Source organism: Callithrix jacchus, chromosome 5, assembly GCF_049354715.1.
Source record: "Callithrix jacchus isolate 240 chromosome 5, calJac240_pri, whole genome shotgun sequence".
Classification (NCBI taxonomy): domain Eukaryota; kingdom Metazoa; phylum Chordata; class Mammalia; order Primates; family Cebidae; genus Callithrix; species Callithrix jacchus.
In genome coordinates, this window is record NC_133506.1 from 12635141 (window position 1) to 12648732 (window position 13592).

A 13592-nucleotide genomic window follows, 5' to 3' on the forward strand; every position below is an offset into this window, starting at 1 on the left:
CATATTAAATAGGGTGCACAGGGAAGGCCTCACTGCAGAGATGGTGTGTGGGCAAACGGACACACCTGGAGGCTGTGTGGGAGGTAGCTGTTTGGGTGTCTGGGGAAATGTGAAGACCCCTGTGCGGTGGAGGAACTGCAGGGATGGAGCAGGGGAGCGGGGAGGAGCACTGGCGGGAAACCCAGGGGTCCCAAGAATCGTAATTACACAAGGCCAAGGCCATTGGCTTTTACTCTGAACAAGATGAGAAGGGTTGGGAGTTCAGAGCCTAGGAGTGACTCGAAGTGTTTGTTTGCAAAGGGCTGCTATGTTGAGAACAGACTGCAGCGGGGCAAGGGCGAAAGCAGGGAGATCAGAGAGGAGGCAACAGCAGCGATCCAGAAGAAGAGAGAGAGACAGATACACACACACACACACACACACACACACACACACACACGGCTCAGTGGAGCATATGGCGGTGGTGCGGTGGTGAGAAATGGTCAGATTGTCAGAATCTGCAGAAGGATTAGGTATGGAGGAGAGGGATGAAGAGGAGTCAAGGATGACTGTGAAGTTGGCTTGGGCAGCCGGAAGGATGGCACTGCCATTTCTGAACTGTGGACAGCTGTGGGAGGACAGGTGTAGGTGGGAGGTGGATTAGAGAGGGGTTTGGACACTTTCAGTTTGAAATGGCTGTGAAATGCCCACACAGGGATGTCCAGTGCTGGGGAGTAGTCTGAGATGGAAATAGAAATTTGAGAGTAATCAGGGTGTGGGTGTTATTCTACACCAGGAGCCAGAAGACTGGATAAAGTCATCCATAGAGAGGAGCTGAGGTCTGAAGATGAGCCTCTATTGTTCTGGACTTGGGGATCTACTTCTTTTCAGCTAGGGCTACCCCCTTCCCTTCAATAAGACAATCCAGCCTTAAGGCCTGGGGAAAGGCCTGGGTAGACTTGCCTTCAGGTGGCCCCACTCCCACCTGACAGAAGAAGCAGCTATTAATTTCCCCCTGGGGCCAGAATTCTAGAGGCCTGGGTGTGTGCCTCCCAGTGCCTCTGCCTAGGACTTCTGTCTTTTTTTTTTCTTTTTGAGACAGAGTCTTGCTCTGTGACCCAGGCTATAGTGCAGTGGTGTGATCTTGGCTCACTGCAACCTCCGCCTCCCTGGTTCAAGTAATTCTCCTGTCTCAGCCTCCCGAGTAGCTGGGATTACAGGTGCCCACCACCATGCCTGGCTAATTTTTTGTATTTTTTAGTAGAGATGGGGTTTCACCATGTTGACCAGGCTAGTCTTGAACCCCCTGACCTCAGATGATCCACCTGCCAGGGCCTCCCATAGTGCTAGGATTACAGGTGTGAGCCACCACACACTTTTTTTCTTAGTTATTTGAAAGTCATAGACATTATGCCCCTTTACTCTTATATAGCATTATTCAGATTTCACCAATTATCCCAATAATATCCATCATAGCAAAGAAAAAAATATATGTGTGTGTGTGTGTGTGTATGAAATGGCGTTTTGAGATGGCGTTTTCGGGGGTGTTTTGAGATGAGATGGCGCTTTGCTCTTGTTGCCTCCTGTCTTCTTACACCTCTGAATAGACTGAATCTGATTCCTCTTTTGCATGACACATGTCTACAATTTTTTTTTTTTAGGCAGAGTTATGCTCTGTTGCCAGGCTGAAGTGCAGTGGCGCAATATTGGCTCACTGCAACCTCTGCCTCCTGGGTCGAAGTGATTCTCCTGCGTCAGCCTCCTAAGTAGCTGGGACTACAGGTGCACACCACCACACCCAGCTACTTTTTGTATTTTTAGTAGAGACAGGGTTTCACCATGTTGGCCAGGATGGTCTCTATCTCTTGACCTCGTGATCTGCCTGCCTTAGCCTCCCAAAGTGCTGGGATTACAGGCATGAGCCCCATGCCTGGCTTACAGTGATTCTTAAGTGCCTCCCGCCCTTCCCTTTGCTGCCCAGCCTTCTCTTCCCAAGTTCTCCATCTTGTTCTTTTCACTCTTCCTCATGAGAAATGCCACCCATTCCCTTCACTGTGCTGCCCAGTTCTGCATGCCCACAAGCTTATCCTTTTTGGGGGTCCGAAGTCACTGCCTGTGGTTGTGCACCAGTGTGTGTGTTGGAGGGGGCATGCATGGGATCCTGTGGGCATTGGAGACTCCCAATGCCCAAGAGTGAGCTTCTTTCCTGCTGTAGTCTCACGGACCCCTAGATTTCCTGTCTACCATGCTGTTCGTTAGGAAGCAGGGCCAGGAGGGGGCCCTCTGGTAATCTGTCGGTTACCAGAGAACTTCCTGAATCTGGGGAGCTGGGGTTGGTGGCTTCCTGAAGTTGCAATTATTTAACTTTGTATTTTGAATAGTTTTAGACTTACAGAAAAGTGGTAAGAATAGTATAAAGAATTTCCTACATCCTTCACCCAAATTTTCCAAATGTTAACATTTTGTCACATTTGTTTGTATTCTCTCTCCATGCACACATTTTTTCTTAGTTATTTGAAAGTCATAGACATTATGCCCCTTTACTCTTATATAGCATTATTCAGATTTCACCAATTATCCCAATAATATCCATCATAGCAAAGAAAAAAAAAATGTGTGTGTGTGTGTGTATGAGATGGCGTTTTCGGGGGCATTTTGAGATGAGAAGGCGTTTTGCTCTTGTTGCCCAGGCTGGAGTACAATGGCGTGATCTCGGCTCACTGCAACCTCCACCTCCCGGGTTCAAGCAGTTCTCCTGCCTCAGCCTCCCAAGTGCTGGGAGGCGCCACCACGCCTAGATAATTTTTTGCATTTTTAGTAGAGACGGGATTTCTCCATGTTGGTCAGGCTGGTCTCGAACTCCCGACCTTGGTGATCCGACGGCCTCAGCCTGCCAAAGTGCTGGGATTACAAGTGTGAGTCGCCACGCTCAGCAATACGTATGTTTTTGACTGGTGCAACTTGAGGAGCTCTGCAGGAGCTTTGAGAACAAGAAATAGCCTCCCTGCTTCCTTCCTGGCTGCCCCTTCCCTGTTGTGATGGAACCGCCTGAGGCCGCTGTTGTAGAGAGGCCTAGGTAAGATGTGGTACCCAGCATAGTGAGGCAGTGCTGTCCTTAGCCCAGCAGAGGGCAGTGGTGGTTCAGGAGTGAGGCACAGGCAGGACTTGGGAGTGAGACATTTATCCACAGAGGATCCTGGCCCAGCATTCACTAGCTTTGTGACCTTGAACAAAACCCTTAACCATTCAGCTTCCACCTCTATAAAATAAGGATAATTGAGAACATTTGCAAAGCACATGTCCACTCCTAGCATGTAGTAATCATCCAATAGATAGTTTTATTTGCAGTATTTTAAACCTTTATTTGTAATATTACCACCTTGGCTGAGAAGTGAATTTCTCAGGGATGCCGGGGAAGAAGCAGGGAAAGTTTCCAGCGAAGGCAGAGACAGGGCCGGACATTGAGGCTGTGGGCACAGAGAGGGAGGGAACGAAGGGGAGGAGAATGAAGTGGTAGCCGTGGCTGACCTTATGTTGAACACACCAAAGCCAGCTCAAACTAAAATTCACACTGGAATGCTGGCTGAGTATTTTATGGCATTGTCCAGGTTCCCATCAGGTGCTAGAACTTCCTCCATAGCTATCCCTACCAAATCCATGAAGGAGGAACAGCTTGTCTTCCATACAGGCTGGGGAAGTGCCCGAGTTTGATTCCTGACTCTATCCCTTAGTGGCTGTGTGGCCTTGGGAAAGTTATTTAACCTCTCTGTGCTTCAGTCTCCTTGTCTGCAAAACAGGAGATAATACCATTTATACTATATGTGGATTATACTCACCCCATGATCATTGTGAAGATTAAATAAGTTAATACCTTCAAAGAGCTTAGACTAGCTTCTGGCACACGAGTTTTCATAAATATTATGATTACTATTATTACTTCATTGTTTCCTCCCACTGGCACCCCGTTTTCTTTCTGATCTGGCCTTTCCTTTTTTTTTTTGAGATGGAGTTTCACTTTGTCACCAACCTAGAGTGCTGGTGCTACCTTAGCTCACTGCAACCTCTGCTTCCCGGATTCAAGCAGAACCTCAATCTCATGAGTAGCTGGGATTACAGGCACTGCCACCACATCCGGCTAATTTTTGTATTTTTAGTAGACGGGATTTCGCCATGTTGGCCTGGCCAGTCTCGAACTCCTGACCTCAAGTGATCTGCCCATCTCAGCTTCCCAACATATTAGGATTACAGGCATGAACCACCACAACTGGTCACTTGGCCTTTTCATATCACCCCCGAGGTGGTCCCATTCTGGGTGGGGGAATTACTCTTGGGATCTGGGTCTCCCTGCCCCTGAACATAGCTGTTGCCCAAGTGGCTGCTCATACTGAGCTCTACAGAGCCATCAGTCGAAATTGAAGGATTGTTATCTGACCAAAGATTTTCTATCTGTTCATTATTTATTGCTGCAAACACACCAGAGATAAAAAGCCAACAGTAGGGTCATGTCAAAATGAGGCAGAGCTGACAAGAAGAGACTCCCAAAGATAGAACATTTTAAACATCAATAAGGGTCATAACTGCAATTGATGGAAACACATTGATTATGTTTAAGTATATGAATAATAATGCCTAAATTCATGTGATCAGTTTTGGAGGATGTGGGCAAGCCAACTCTATTTCTAAAACTAGTAAATGAAGGGAAAGAATCAAGCACTTACCCTGCCTTTTCTAAACAAACCGTACCATTGGTGTTGAATACTTGTTTTCTAAAAAATATTACTTTGATATATAGAGATGGTGTCTTGTTATGTGGCCAGGCTCGTCTCGAATTCCTGGCCTCAAGCAGTCCTTGCACCTAGGCTTCCCAAAGTGCCTGGATGACAGCTGTGGGCTACCATGCCCGGCCTAAATACCTGCTGCGTAAAGATGAACCAAGTAGTAGTCTAGGCAGTAACTTTTAAACTGGTAATTAAAATGACAGAATTAATAGCAGAGAAAACAGGCCTACACCTATATGGTCACTTGATTTATGCAAAGGTGATCGTGCAGTGGGCACAGGGTGGTCATTTTTTTGGAGACAGAATCTTGCTCTGTTGCCCAGGCTGCAGTGCAGTGGTCTGGTCATAGCTCACGGCAGCCTCAGTCTCTTGGGCTCAAGAGATCCTCTACCTTAGCTTCCCAGGTAGCTGGGACTACAGGTGTGTGCCACCATGCCTGACTCATTTTAAACTGATTTTTTTGTAGCGATGGGGTCTTGCTATGTTGATCAGGCTGGTTTTGAACTCCTGGCCTCAAGCAATCCTCCAGCCTTGGCCTCCCAAAATGCTGGGATTACAGGCATGAGCCAGTGCGCCTGACCAGTCTTTTCAATAAACCTGCTGGATCAATTTTATGTTCATGTGAAAAATTACCTCACACCATATTAAAAAAATCCAGATGGATTTTTAAATCCATCTAAATGTGAAAGGTAAAGCAATAAAGCTTTTGAAGGAAACGTAGGAGGCCACCTTCATGACCTCAGAGGAGGCAAAGATTTCTTAAACATGACACAAAAAGGCTCACTATAAAAGAAAATAATTGATAAATTAGACTGAAGGGTCACTGTATTAGGTACCTTGAGTGATTGCAAAACCTGGTTCTTGTCCTTAGGAAGTTCATAATAAAGCCTATTGTTTTCTTTTTTTGTTGTTAAGAGCAGAGTTTTAAAAGCTGGCTGTCTTCCCTGTTCTGTTCTCCCTAGGTGGTAGACTATGTACCCCTCAGGCGCCCTGCTGTTAACTTGCTCAGTTCCCAGAGAGTACACCTGGCCTAGATTGGCCTCTATTTGGAGAGGTGTTTTGCTGGTTGAAGAATAAGAACGAGGTAGGAGGGGGACAAACACTCTTCTGTGTCATTGACAGCTGATTTTTGTTTGTCAATGGCCTAGGGTTGTGAAGTTGTCAATTAATGATGATTACGATTCTGTCAGGGTCCTGTAGAGAGGAGAGAGGTGGTGGCTTCTGAGAACATAACCAGAAGGTATTCAGGGAAATGGAAAAGTCATTGTACAGAGCGTTAGCCTAAGACGCTCCTCCTGACCCTGCCTCTCCCTTCCCTCCTCTCCTTTACTAGCTGGGATTGCTCTTTCATTTATTCACAAAATAATGTACAAAAACAAATCATACCTTGCGCTTGTTATTAAGAGAGACATTTTAAATGGATCATTGCAACACTATGTGGGAAGGATTATTCATAGTTAATTATTAATGACACTTCTAAAAGCTTTTCCTCGACCAAGTATTGTGACTGTCTCTTTATTCGCACCATGTCCTTTCATCGTCATAGCACCCTTAGGAGCTAAATATTATTCTACCTGTTTAATAGGTCATGAAATTGAGGCTCACAGAGATTTAACAGCTCGGTTGCATATGTTGGTAAGGGTCTCAAGACAATACTCTTCAGAGGTCCAAGCCCATCAATCAAATGTCGTTTGGCAATAACTCTTTCTTATTTTGTTATCAATCTGTCACCCAAATTATTTGGAGCCTGAGGCCTTAATTAAAAATCTGGCTGGTGTGATTATAATATGGCTGAGTGCTGATGCCAAATTTAAAGTCAGAGTGTGATTTTTTTTTTTAAGCCATATGTTTCAAAAGGATTGATGGTGGTGACTTATGCCCCCAGAGCCACACCCCTTGATAGCACGCCACTCCAGGAAGGGTTAGGGCCATAGCTGGCTGGCCCCAAACAGAGAAAGCCCAATAGCTGTGTTTCTGGAGTGACCCGAGGCACAGGAAACAAATCTGTCCATGCCAAAATTATTGCACCTTCTGGGATGCACTGATTACAATTCTGTTTTCTCCTGACAAGACATTAACTTCTCAATACATTCAGGAAAGCGTTTGGCAAAATCCAATACTCTTTCATGATAAGAACACTCAACACACTGGAAAGAGAAGGGAACTTCCTCAACGTGATAAAAGGACATTTATATAAAAGCCACAGCAGATGTCATACTTAATGGTGACTGACTACTTTTCCCTCTAAGATTAGGAACCAGAGAAGGATTTCTACTTTCACTGCTTCTATTCAACATTGTACTGAATGATGAATCAGGGAATGAATGATGAACAGAGGAATCAGGGAAGAAAAAAAATCATAAGTCATCCCGATAAAAGGAAGAAGTGGACCCATTTGTATTTGCAGATGACATGAACTTGTATACAGAAAGCCCTAAAAAATCTACCAAAAAGCTGTTAGAGCTAACAACCAGGTTCAGCAAGGTTGCAGGATACAAGATCACTATACAGTCAATTGAAATATTATGCGTCAGTGATGAACTATGTGAAAGGTACTTCAGAAAGCCATCTCATTTACAATAGCATCAGAAAGAATAAAATATTTCGGAATAAACTGAACCAAGAAGGTAAAAGACTTGTCCACTGAAAATGGCAAAACATTGATGAAACAAATTAAAGAATACATACATAAATGAAAAGACATTTTGTGTTCATAAATTAGAAGGCAATATTGTTGAGATGTCGATACAACCCAAAGCAATCTATTGAGTCAATGTAATTCCTATTAAAATGACTTTTTAAAAAATACAGATTTTATTTATTTATTTATTTACTTACTTATTTTTTATTATTGAGATGAGATCTTGCTCTGCTGCCCAGGCTAGAGTGCAGTGGTGCCATCCCAACTCACTGCACACTAGAACTCCTGGGGTCAAGCGATCCTCTCACCTCAGCTTCCCCAGTAGCTGGGACTACATGCACATGTCACCACACCTGGCTAACACAGTGGCATTTTTAAAAAAACAGAAATAGAAAAAAAAATCCTAAAATTCATATGGAACTACAGGAGACCCCCAATAGCCAAGCCAATTTTGAAAAAGAAGAACAAAGCTGGAGGCATCACACTTCCTGATTTCAAAATATTAATATATTACAAAGCTACAGAAATTAAAGCAGTGTGATACTGGAATCAAAACAGACATGTAGACCAATGGAACATAATAGATAGCCTAGAAATAAATGCACACACATATGCACATATGGTCAACCGATCTTCAACAAGGATGCCCTGAATGCACATTGGGGAAAGGATAGTTTCTCCAACAAATGATGGTGGGGAAAATGGCTATCCACATGCAAAAGAGTGGAACTGGATTTTTTTTTTTTTTTTGGATGGAGTCTCTTTCTGTTGCCTAGGCTGGAGTGCAGTGGCGCTGTTTCAGCTTATTGCAATCTCCAACCTCCCGGGTTCAAGTGATTCTCATGCCTCAGCCTCCTGAGTAGCTGAGATTACAGGCATAAGCCACCGCTCCTGGCCTGTAATTGGACTTATACACAAAAATTAACTCAAAATAGATGAAAGATTTAAATGTAAGACCCAAAACTGTAAAACTTCCCTGAGAATGTGTAGGGGGAAAACTTCATGACATTGGATTTTGCAATGGTCTCTTGGACAGGGAAACAGAAGCACAAGCAACAAAAGTGAAAGATGGCTGGGCACAATGGCTCACGCCTGTAATCCCAGCACAGACGACAGGACTACACGCCTGTGGTCCCGGTTACTAGGGGACGCTAAGGCAGGAGAATTGCTTGAACCCAGGAGGTGGAGGTTGCAATGAGCCGGGATTGTGCCACTGCACTCCAGCCTGGTGATGGAGTGAGACTTCATTTCAAAAAAAAAAAATGCAAAAGAGAAGTTGAATTACATCAAATTAATTTCAATTAAAATTTAAATAGTCCCGCCCCATCTAAGGAGTCAGGAAGTAGGTTGTTAATCTGCCAACTGTGAATCTTCATTGATTGAGGGCTGCTCCTTGGGACATTTCTTCCTCAGCACTTCTGGCCTGCTGCATGTTCAGATGAGAGGAAGCTCCAAGGCAGAGCCACAGGTGATTACAGTAAGAAGTTGCTAGTGGCCAAGACATGTAAAGGGAACTGATAGCATCTGCCCTGTTGTCCAATATGGTAGCCACCAGTTACATGTTGCTGCTGAGTACTTGAAATTGGGCCAATTGGAGCTGAGATATGCTGTGGGCATAAAATACGTCAATAATTTTGAAGACAGTAGACAGAAGAAAGAATGTAAAATATCTCACTAATAATTTTTAATATTGATTGCAGGGATAATATTGTTGCAGTGACATTTCAGATATAATGTATTAAAATTATTGAAGCTAAATTCAGCTTTTTTTTTTTTTTACTTTTTATTTTATATATTTATTTCTTTTTTGAGACGGGATCTCACTTTCTGCCTAGGCTGGAGTGCAGAGGCGCAATCATGGCTCACTGCAGCCTTGACCTCCTGGTCTCAGGTGATCCTCCCTACCTACCCTCTCCCACCTCAGCCTCCCATAGCACTGGGATTACAGACTTGAGCCCCTGTACCTGGCCTTTTTTTACTATTTTTTAAAAATGTATTTGAAGGTAGATCTTTTTGCTTTTTAAATGTGGTTACTAGAAACTTTAAAATTACCTCTGTTATTTAGCTGCATTGGTAGCTTGCATTATATTTCCTCGGGTTACTGTGTGCGCTACTCTTAACCTCTTACTAGGAAGTTAGGACTTAGTTTATAGCCCAGCGTCTGACAGCTGATAAGAAGTGGAATCAAGGTTCAAGCTGAGTCCAGAACCCACACACTGAACTGCTGGTCGTACAGGGTACCATGGCAGCACTTTTGAGATGCCCATGGTTTCTGCCACTGGTTTTCGCTGAAGAAGCCTCCTCCAGTGGCTTCCAGGCTCTGAGAACTTTGAACCTCATGCAGCAGCTGTTGCAACCTCAGGGTTGGGAAATGACATCTCTAGATGCCCTTCCTGTTGGGCAGCTGGTGAGTCTTCTTCCAGCTAGTTTAGTTAGGTGGGCAACCGTGCATTGGGTTGCTGAGGCATGTACCCTCTGAACACATAGGTGTCTCTCTCCAGTGGGACAGGCTACTCTGTACCTGTCAGAAAAGGTGCCTGTGAAGCTGGCAGTGTGAGCTTATATTATCCTGGCCATGCTGACCACGGGCAGGATTAGCCATTGGCAAAAATCCAGGCTGGCCAAGTTTATTTCTAGTGCCTTCTCACTTCCATACCCTTTTGTCATTGCCTCCTGTGCAGTCTTCTTTAGGGTCCTGGAATTTCTATTTATCTTCTACACATCTATGGGGAACTTCTAACACATCCCAGGACACTGATCCTGTTCCGTAGTGTCTTCTCCATACCTCTCCCACCAGAACTTAGCTGTGATTGGGGTGACCTTATACCTTATCATCTACATAAGGACTCTTTTGGGAGTGACAGCAGTGCTATTAATAATTGCACAGGAGCAGGCATAAAGCAAACTGTGTTAGACAAGATGTAGGAAATATCCAGTGATATTTCTGATTCTGCTGTAAACTGCTCTCAGTAAGCTGTTAAAAATGATGGGAAGCCTGGTGCGGTGGCTCACACCTGTAACCCCCACATTCTGGGAGGCTGAGGTGGGTGGATCACCTGAGGTCAGGAATTTGAGACCCCGTCTCTACTAAAAATACAAAAATTAGCCACGCGTGGTGGTGGGTGCCTGTAATTCCAGCTACTCCGGAGGCTGAGGCAGGAGAATCGCTTGAACCTGGGAGGTGGAGGTTGCAGTGAGCCGAGATTGTGCCACTGCACTTCAGCCTGGGAGACAGAGCGAGAATCTGTCTCAAAAAAAAAAAAAAAAAAAAGATGGGAAGATACCAGAGGCTGGGGAGGGGAGGAAGGGGACTGGGGTGAGGTGAGATTGATTAATGGTACAAATAAACACTTAGAATAAATAAGATCTGGTGTTCCATAGATTAGTATGATGATTGTAGTTAACATTAATTGATTGTACATCTAAAAATAGCTACCAGAGAATAATTTAAATGTTCCTATTGTAAAGATAGATTAGGTTGATGGATATTCCAATTACCCTGATTTGATTGTATGAATGCATTGAATTCTTACATGTGCCCCCACAATAGTACATCTAACCTGTATCAATAAATAAGATGGGGAGAATAAATGAATTTGTGTTTCAGGAGTAAGGGCTGAATGCCGTATTCATCCTGAGGGTGGTGGAATATTTTAGTATGACACCATATAAAATATTTCCAAATTCCTTTTGGCCTCTTCTTCTGGTCACCAAATAGCTATTTACAGAAAGGGGTCGCTGATCAAAGAATTTTGAGCAGCTCTGGGATAAACCAAGTTAAATAGTTTCTTTTACCTCAAAACTTCCTGGAATTTTCCAAACAGAATACAGTATAAAGAGTTTCTCAAATGTGTTTGATATGGAATACCTTATTTTTTGTGAAGGTAAGGTTGGGCAGGGGAAGAATCTCTCAGGACTGGTGTTTTGTGGAACTCATTTTGGGAACTGCCTTTTTCATCCCAAAGAATGAATTTCTAGTTTGCATTTAAGAACAGTGGAAGAGAGGTTTGGAGGCAAAAGTCTTCCCTGTACCTCTTAAATCCCACCCTCTCTTTCTTCAGACATGAAAAACTATGTACCAAGAAGCTACTTAGGAGTGTAGCCTGGAAATGACCCTAGTTAGGGAAGGGTGATGTCTCGGATTTGGGCTGGTATAACAAAAATACCATAGACTGGGTGGCTTTTAAACAAGATAAATTTACTTCTCATGGTTCTGGAGGCTGGGAAGTCCAAGAACAAGTGCTGGCAGATTTGGTGTCTGGTGAGGGCCTGTTCCTCATAGAAAGCAATCTTCTCGCCATGTCCTCACATGGCAGAAGGGGCAAGCGATCTCAATGAGGCCCCGTTTATAAGGGCACTGATCCCATTCACCAGGGTTCTGCCCTAATCCCCTCTCAAAGGCCCCAACTTTTATAAGGTTGGTGCAAAAGTAATTGCATTTTTGGCCATTGCTTTCAATGGCAAAAACTGAAGTAACTTTTGCACCAAGCTAATAATACCATTACACTGGGGGCTAGAATTTCAACATACAATGTTTTTTGAGGGGGAGTGGAGCATAAACACTCAGTCCATTGCAGAAAAATAATAAGAGAGGGACAAAAGATGACTCATAAGCTTCTAAACAAGTGGGGCCAAATAAATGCTATTGATAGATTTTTTTCCTCTTTAAAATCCTCAAAATTCTGACATTTCTGGGACCTGATCAGGATGACAGGCTGGTTCATCTCAATAGGGAATTAATGTACTCACTATGGCATGAAAATTAAGTGATTGTGTGAATTGTTGTTCATTATATATTTTAAAAGTTGGGGATGTCTGTACTTTCATGGCACATTTTTCTCAAAGTGTTCGATAAGACTCAGTATGAATCTACCCTCATGACAATGAGGCAAGCAATTACTATTAAATTCTACTTTGTGAAAATTAGCCTTAAAAAGTATCTTCCCTTATGATTTCTCATGTTTCTATTCTCTTTCAAGTCCTTGCTGGGTGGTAGAAATATTTTAACTCTTGGGCCGGGCGCGGTGGCTCAAGCCTGTAATCCCAGCACTTTGGGAGGCCGAGGCGGGTGGATCACGAGGTCAGCAGATCGGGACCATCCTGGTCAACATGGTGAAACCCCGTCTCTACTAAAAATACAAAAAATTAGCTGGGCACGGTGGTGCGTGCCTGTAATCCCAGCTACTCGGGAAGCTGAGGCAGGAGAATTGCCTGAACCCAGGAGGCGGAGGTTGCGGTGAGCCGAGATCGCGCCATTGCACTCCAGCCTGGGTAACAAGAGCGAAACTCCGTCTCAAAAAAAAAAAAAAAAAAGAAATATTTTAACTCTTACTTTGGTGATGGAGCAGGGCATTGCTCTTGAGCTAAAGCCCTTCAAGGTACTTTTCAACTTGGAGATTCCATAGTCTAACTGTCATGAGAGAAAGGAAGAGGTGGAGTGCCCTAACCAATATAGGATGAGCTTCGAGTTCAGTTTGTCAGACCCGGGTCTCGTAATTAAACAATGCTAGCTGGTGAAGAAGGAAATGGTCTGTCTGATCAGTGAGGCAGCTATAGCCCTCCACTTCTTTTCTGCAGTTGATGGTTTAATTATATAAAATATATCTTATCTATATAATATATATATTCTCTATATTAAATATAAGACAGTGGGGAGCATCATAAGCTATGGTTGAGTGATATTGTTTCTAATCCCAGCTTTTCCATTGCCTGCTTTTTAATAAGTCACTTTCTTTTCAGGGCTTCATTTACAAAGTGAAACATTTCACACATTTTTAGTAATTTATCAGTTTAGCTACATCTGAGAAAAGCCAGCATAACCATGGCTTAAGCAAGTGGCTTAAGCAAGACAGAACCTTGTTTCTATCTTTTTTTTTTTTTTGAATTCAGATTTGTTGATTTACATCATACTGACTTTAATGATGGTATGAAGCTGACTGCAAGAAAGGGAGCTGGTGATTTTAAGTTAAAATTAAGCTAATGGTGAAAGTACATCACCTCTGGCTTCAGTCACTGTTGGATATAAAAAGAGTTCCTCTTCAAGGGTTTAACTTGCTCAGCATCCTTGCTCTTTGTTCACTGCTTTCAAGGCCAGATTTCTTTACTCTCTGTATCCCCTATCCTGGTAAACAAAATTCCCACCAGTCCTTATCTATAGAGACCACATTCCACATCTGCTACCCACTCCATAGATT